Below are 6,861 nucleotides of genomic sequence, written 5' to 3'. Positions count from 1 at the left end.
AGCCACAACATTCAAGAGGCTCATGTAACACACTATAAAATCACCTTTTATGTTTACTTTCAAAATAATGAAAAAAGGCTTCATGTTTTCTCCTCTTTCGTGCAACAAGCTTATCATGGGTTCTCCTCCATTTTGTAATAAGCTTTGAAGTTAATACCAAAGCTAAATTTCAATAGCTATTATCCTTCGCTATCATAAAGTTTTTAAATTATTTCAAATGGATGTATAATTAGCATTTTTAAATGGATTTCCACTAGGATTTAAGAACCTAGATAATCCAAATCATGTACTAAAACTTAAAAAGGAACTTTATGGATTAAAACAAGCCCCTATAGCTTGGTATAAAAGGCTATCTACTTAGTCTCCAAGGGATTTAGACAAGGTAAAACCTTATTTATTAAAACTCATGATAAGGATATTTTTATTGCCCAAGTTTATGTAGATGATATTATTTTTGGGTCGACCAATAATTCCTTTTTAAAAGATTTCAAAAATATTATGGAAAGTAAATTTCAAATGAACTTAGTAGGAAAACTCAACATTTTCTAGATTACAAGTTAAGCAAACCAAAGAAGGGATCTATATCTATCAAATTAAGTATTCTAAAGAATAATTAAGAGATTTGAAATGGAAAACTCATTAAGTATGCTAGATTAAAATCCTACAGTAGATATGTGTGCAAGATTTTAATCTTGTGCTAAAGAGTCATATCTAGCAGTAGTAAAAAGAATTCTAGGTACCTAAAAGGAACCCTGAATATAAGATTATGGTATCTAATAATAAGAAGTTTTAATTTAGTTTGATTTACTGATTCAGAATAGCTAGGTGTAAGTTACATAGGAAGAGCACTAGTGGAAGTTGTTAATTTTTAGAACAGACCCTAATTAGTTGTAGTAGAAAATAACATTATGTGGCCTTATTCACTACTGAAGCTGAATATGTTGCTATGGGCGGATGTGTAGCTCAGTTACTATGTACATTTTTATGACAAACACGAAAGGATTACAAACTTCACTATAAAAAGGTTCAAGTCCTGATTGATAATATTAGTTCTATTAATTTAACTAAGAATCATGTACATCACTCTATGACCGAACATATAGAAGTTAAAGACCACTTTGTTAGAGAGCATATAGCAAATAGTGACCTAAAATTCAAATATGTTGAATCCAAATCTAACATAGCTGATATTTTTACCAACCCTTTAATAGAAACTGAGTTTAGTACACTTAAAAGAAGACTAGGATTATACAAAATATACTAAATCATCTGAGCCTAACCAATTTTATGGACTCATAGGAGTTGACTTGTTTTGATTGTGTTGATTCATTTTGGATTGTTATGACTTGTTGACTCTTGTTGTTAGTATTTGACTTCAACTTGTCATCTGCATTGACTTGCTTTAACCTAACTTTGGTCAAATGTTTAAAGTAAATCTGTTTAAGCACTGAACCTTTTGTCTTATTATTCTCCCACTTTTGATGTATGAAAAAGGAGGAGAGCAAAAAAAGAGTTAGTTTCACCCATGCCACAACTTATATATAATTAAGGGGGAGCTTTAATTAAGGGAGAGTATTTCGATCATTCATGTAGGATTACCCAAACCTAATTAAGGGAGAGTATTTCCATCATGAATGATTACCCAAACCTAATTAAGGGAGAGTATTTCCATTATTCAAAGTCCCCAATAAAAGCACACAAAATATGATTCATTAATCTCATGAAAGTACTAGGTGCATTAGTTAGCCCAAATGGGATGACTAACCATTCGTATAAACCATACCTAGTCTTAAAAGTAGTTTTCAATTCATCTCCCTCACGCATTCGAATTTGATGATAGTCAAAACTTCAAAATCAATTTTAGAGAAAATGCAAGAACCATGTAGTTCATCTAGCATATCATCTAATCTAGGAATAAGATTTCTTGCATTTTCTCTAAAATTGATTTGAAGTCTGGTTATCATCAAATTCAAATGCGAGAGGGAAATGAATGGAAAACTGCTTTAAAACTAGATATGATTTATACGAATAATTAGTCATGCCATTTGGGATAACTTATGCACCTAGTACTTTCATGAGATTAATGAACCATATTTTGCATGCTTTTATTGGGGACTTTGTTGTAGTATATTTTGATGACATCTTGATTTATAGCAAAAATTTAGATGAGCATTTAAATCATTTACAAAAAGTTCTACATGTTTTGTGAAATGAAAAGTTGTATGCTAACCTTCAAAAATGTTCTTTTTGCACTAGTCAGATTGAGTTTCTTGGTTATATTGTTAGTGCTAAGGGAATTGCAGTGGATGAGAAGAAGGTTAAGGCTATTCGTGAATGGCCAACACCAAAAACAATAAATGAGGTGCGTAGCTTTCATGGGTTGGCTAGTTTTTATAGGAGGTTTGTTAAAAATTTTAGTACTTTAGCTGCACCTTTGACTGAAGTTGTTAAAAAGAATGTTGGTTTTCATTGGGATAGTGCACAAAATTCAGCTTTCAACTTACTTAAGGAGAAGTTAACTTCTTCACCATTACTTACATTACCTAACTTTGCTAAAACTTGTGAAATTGAGTGTGATGCATCAGGAATAGGTATTGGAGCTGTGCTAATACAAGAAGGTCAGCCGCTTGCTTATTTTAGTGAGAAACTCAATGGAGCAACTTTGAACTATCCAATATACGACAAGGAGATGTATGCTACAATTGAGGAGTGAAATTGCTACGCAGAGGAACTTATATTATATACAGGCGGCCCTTACTATATATTTGGCGATCGGCCCTTACTATATATTTGAACTTATATTATAGTATGGCGGCCCTTACTATATATTTGGCGATCGGCCCTTACTATATATTTGGCGGTCGGCCCGGGCCGCCTTACTATAATATAAGTTCCTCTGCGTAGCAATTTCTCATTCAAAACGTAGAAAGATCTGCCCGGTCGTACTGACTCACTCGGCCCTAGAACTTATATGTATGGCGAGCCCTTACGGCCCTAATATTATGGTCGAGCCTATCGTTCTACAATCTCCCTATTATTATTGGAATTTATATTTATTTTAGGCCCTTACGGCCCTCTCCTTAGTCAATATCAGTCGAGCCTATCATTCTACAATCTCCCACTCCCTAGTGGTCGATCACTTCGGCCCTCAGCAATATCGTGAATGGCGTCGGATTAGAACTTATATTATGGCGGATAGTCTACAATTGCGTAGCAGAGGAGATAAATAGCCCCAAAGGCTATTTACGACTAATCCGATCGCCAAATATATAGTAAGGGGCTATGCAATTTATATTCAACCCTTACTATATATTGGGAAAGATCTGCCCCTTATATATATGGTCGAAATACGCCTATGGGGATACCCTCAGCAACAGTCGTGAATGCCCTAAAATATAGTAAATTGTATAAATGGCCTAAAATATAGTAAATTGGTCGTCGGAATTTATATTTTTTAGGGCTCTTAGTCGTAAATAGCCCCTTTGGCTATTTCTTCTACTCAGCATAGCTGAGGTTTTTATATCATAGTAAGACGGATTAGTCTACGCCAAAGGGGCTATTTATCTCCTTAGTCGTAAATAGCCCCAAAGGCTATTTATCTGCCCAATATATATACAGGGGTAGCAGAGGAACTTATATTATATACAGGCGGATTAGTCTACGCCTTTGGGGCTATTTATCTCCTTGGGAATTTATATTATAGTATGGCGGCCCTAATATAGTTAAATTGCTACAATTGCGTAGCAATTTAACTCCCCAAAAATATAGTAAATGTAGCAGAGGAGATAAATAGCCCCAAAGGGGCTATTTACGACTAATCCGAACGCCAAATATATAGTAAGGGCCGAATTTACTGTAAAGGAGATAAATAGCCCAAAAGGCGTAGACTAATCCGCCTTACTATAAGATAAGTACCTCTGCTACGCAGAGGCAGATAAATAGCCTTTGGGGCTATTTACGACTAATCCTCTAGCTATAATAAATTCCCAATATATAGTAAGGGCCATTCAAAACTACGAGTAGAAAGATCTGCAGCAAATTATAGTATTACGAACTTAATATATATACGGGGTGTACCTGAATGTACGTTCTCTTTCCTAACTTATAAAACGTACTGACAACTTATATTATAGTATGGCGGCCCTAAATTACGGTATTGCGAGCCCTACGGCCCTTTAATTGACATAGACACAAACACTACACCAGGATGATGCATGGCAAATAGTCGGGATAGCTCAGTTGGTAGAGCAGAGGACTGAAAATCCTCGTGTCACCAGTTCAAATCTGGTTCCTGACACGTAAATAATGTATCGCTTCATACAAAAGAATTGTAATCAACGGGATCTCTTTCTCAATTTACTATATTAGGCGGGACGGGAATTGAAACTCAAATAAGCTCTTTTGCCCGTGAAAGCAAGAAAGATCTAATTAGCACGGCTTTGGTTTCCTCCCGAGTGCTTTGAAGCTCTTCTCCGAGAGTTCGGGTTCGGCTCGGGGTGCCATTCATTCATTTCTCATGCCCTTCCCCTTATGAGTCCGATCCGGGTGCTTTCATGAGTTTTATCAGTTCCTGTTGCCACTCAGCTTTCTTTTGTTATTGTTAAAGTGCCTGGTGCAGCAAATGTTCTCCTTTCCTTCTGTGAATTCCAGGAGATGTTGAGTTCCTGGTATTGTACCTAGAACGACCTTAGTCTAATTAGGAAAGACGGGAGCGTAAGGTAAAGAGCCCTTCATAAGCTGCACGAGTACTCAACTTCAAACTCAAAGACGGGAGCTAGAGGTAAAGAATAATTAAGGGAAAGAGGGGAGGTAAAGAGCCTTTCATAAGCTGCACGAGTACTCAACTTCAAACTCAAAGACGGGAGCTAGAGGCCTGTAGAGTGAAAATAACCCTCCTTAAGCTGCAACAGACGACTTCAAACTCAAACACGTACGCTACAGGCACGGGATCTAACCAGGCATTGCGTTAAGGCGTCGTGATATTGCACCATGAACTCTGTTAGTCGAATAGGAGAATGGTCTTGTTGCTCTCCATAGTCTTTGATCTGAATGGCGTTATTCTCCTTTTTAGAAGATATGAATGGCATCTTTTCCATAGTCGGCGTAGCACGTACTCATAAGAGAAAGAGGTACGACTGATCAAATCAAAGAGTGGCTCATAAGTCCAAGAGGGTCCGGTACAGAAGAATGCCTTTCATTTTCATAAGCTGTTCATTCAAAGAAAGAATATAACCTACCTCGGGAGTCATTAATCTAGTTGTTGGTGCCCGGGGTTCTTAAGAGGGAAAGATCAAGTACGCTCCCCCCCAAGATGAGTGAAGATCAATCTGGTCTGCTCGCCGCCACTAGGCAGTTATCTTTGATCCACGACCTTTCTGATCTGCCTACCTTGTGCACTAGCTTCACTGTTTAAGGCATACTACACGGATTCGAGTTGAAGGTGCTTGCCCGGTTCAGGATAATAAGAATAGAAAAGGACGAGTTAGCGGGGCTATATGCACTGCTTCTTCAAGGTTCGATCCCGGTTTGCCCACGGAAGAGCGGTATCTAAACCATACCTCTGCATGACTGACTAGAACTAGAGTAGAGGTACAGTAGATCTTTCGTAGTTTTTCATAGCTTTACTATATTTCGCAACTATACTGGTAATAATCTGCTTAGGTCCGAGTGAGTAAGTACGTTATTATAGTTAGTAGCAATTTACTCCTCTGCTACGCAGAGGTCGGTTTATTCATTCCTGGGCTGAGATATTTTATTTTCAACTTATATTATAGTATGGCGGATAGAACTTTTTCCTTCTCGGCTATCTCTTTAACAAAGGCAGCTTCTTCATTCGAAATAATGCGAGGCCCGAGGCCCTTACTATATATTTGGCGAACGGTAGAGTGAATATGAGTATCATATTCACGACCTGTTGCTGCGAAGCGACATAGAGGGCCGAGTGACAACGACGAACGGTAGAGTGAATATGATACTCATATTCACGCAATTATACTGGTAATAATTTGCTGCGAAGCGACGTAAGAGACCCGATAGGGACTACGGGGCGACGTCGACGGAAAGACGGAGGGGCGACGTGGGACGGGAAGACGGGGCGACTAAGAAGTGACGGGGCCTGTCACTAATGATTCTAGAGATGATCTTGTAAGATCAATTACATAAACTTCTAACTTCTCGGACGAAAGTGAGCAAAGCTAGTGGGCGAGTCGTGGGATCAAATATAATGGATGAGGTGAAAGCACGAGGGTCCGGTCCAAAGGATCAAAACTCTTGCACTGCGGGTCGGGAAGGAGGTACTGATTCAGCTCGGGAAGACGCAACAAGACGGAAGAGCCTCTTCTCTTTCCAGTTAGTCTTATGCATATATATATATATGTTGGAATTAGAATGTCAGTAGCTCTAGCTTAAGCTTAAATCACTTGAACCCCTTTCCCAACCCTTCTTGTCTTTAATCTGAATGGTCTTTCACCTAGACCCGTCTAACTCACGTCGCTAGCTTCCCGGGAACAGAAGAGTCGTGAATGGCGACATTCACTCTACCCCATCTTCCCGAAACCGAAATATTATTAGTTATTTAGTTATTAGTTTAGTTCGCTGTCTTCCCTCTGCGTCGCGTTCCTTAAGAAAGAGAGGCGTAGCACGTTCATTCCTGAAGTTAATTATTAATTAAAATAGTTATTATAAAATATAAGTTATAAGTTCGTTCATTCCTGAAGTTAATTATAAGTTGCACTCAAGCTCTTTGTGAGCAAGAGTCCCGACCGAGTAAGTTGGTTCCACTCCTTTCATTCCCATAGCTGCTTTTTGAGCCTATTCCTTATCAGTCATACCCTATGCTTGCTTTTAGAGTGGAATCCGGTG

General features: G+C 38.2%; 1 non-coding gene across 1 annotated transcript; it reads left to right on the top strand.

The window, feature by feature from the left end:
• Positions 1-4,224: 4,224 nt before the first annotated feature.
• On the top strand, positions 4,225-4,297 carry TRNAF-GAA (transfer RNA phenylalanine (anticodon GAA)). The gene has a single exon. It is a non-coding gene; the product is annotated as a tRNA-Phe (tRNA).
• Positions 4,298-6,861: the final 2,564 nt, after the last annotated feature.

Source organism: Curcuma longa, chromosome 7 (genome assembly GCF_044706935.1).
Source record: "Curcuma longa cultivar G26 ecotype Majalengka, Jawa Barat chromosome 7, ITB_CL_G26_1.1, whole genome shotgun sequence".
NCBI classification, from domain to species: domain Eukaryota; kingdom Viridiplantae; phylum Streptophyta; class Magnoliopsida; order Zingiberales; family Zingiberaceae; genus Curcuma; species Curcuma longa.
Note: the sequence above shows the minus strand (reverse complement) of the source record. Positions and strands in the feature narration are given on the sequence as shown.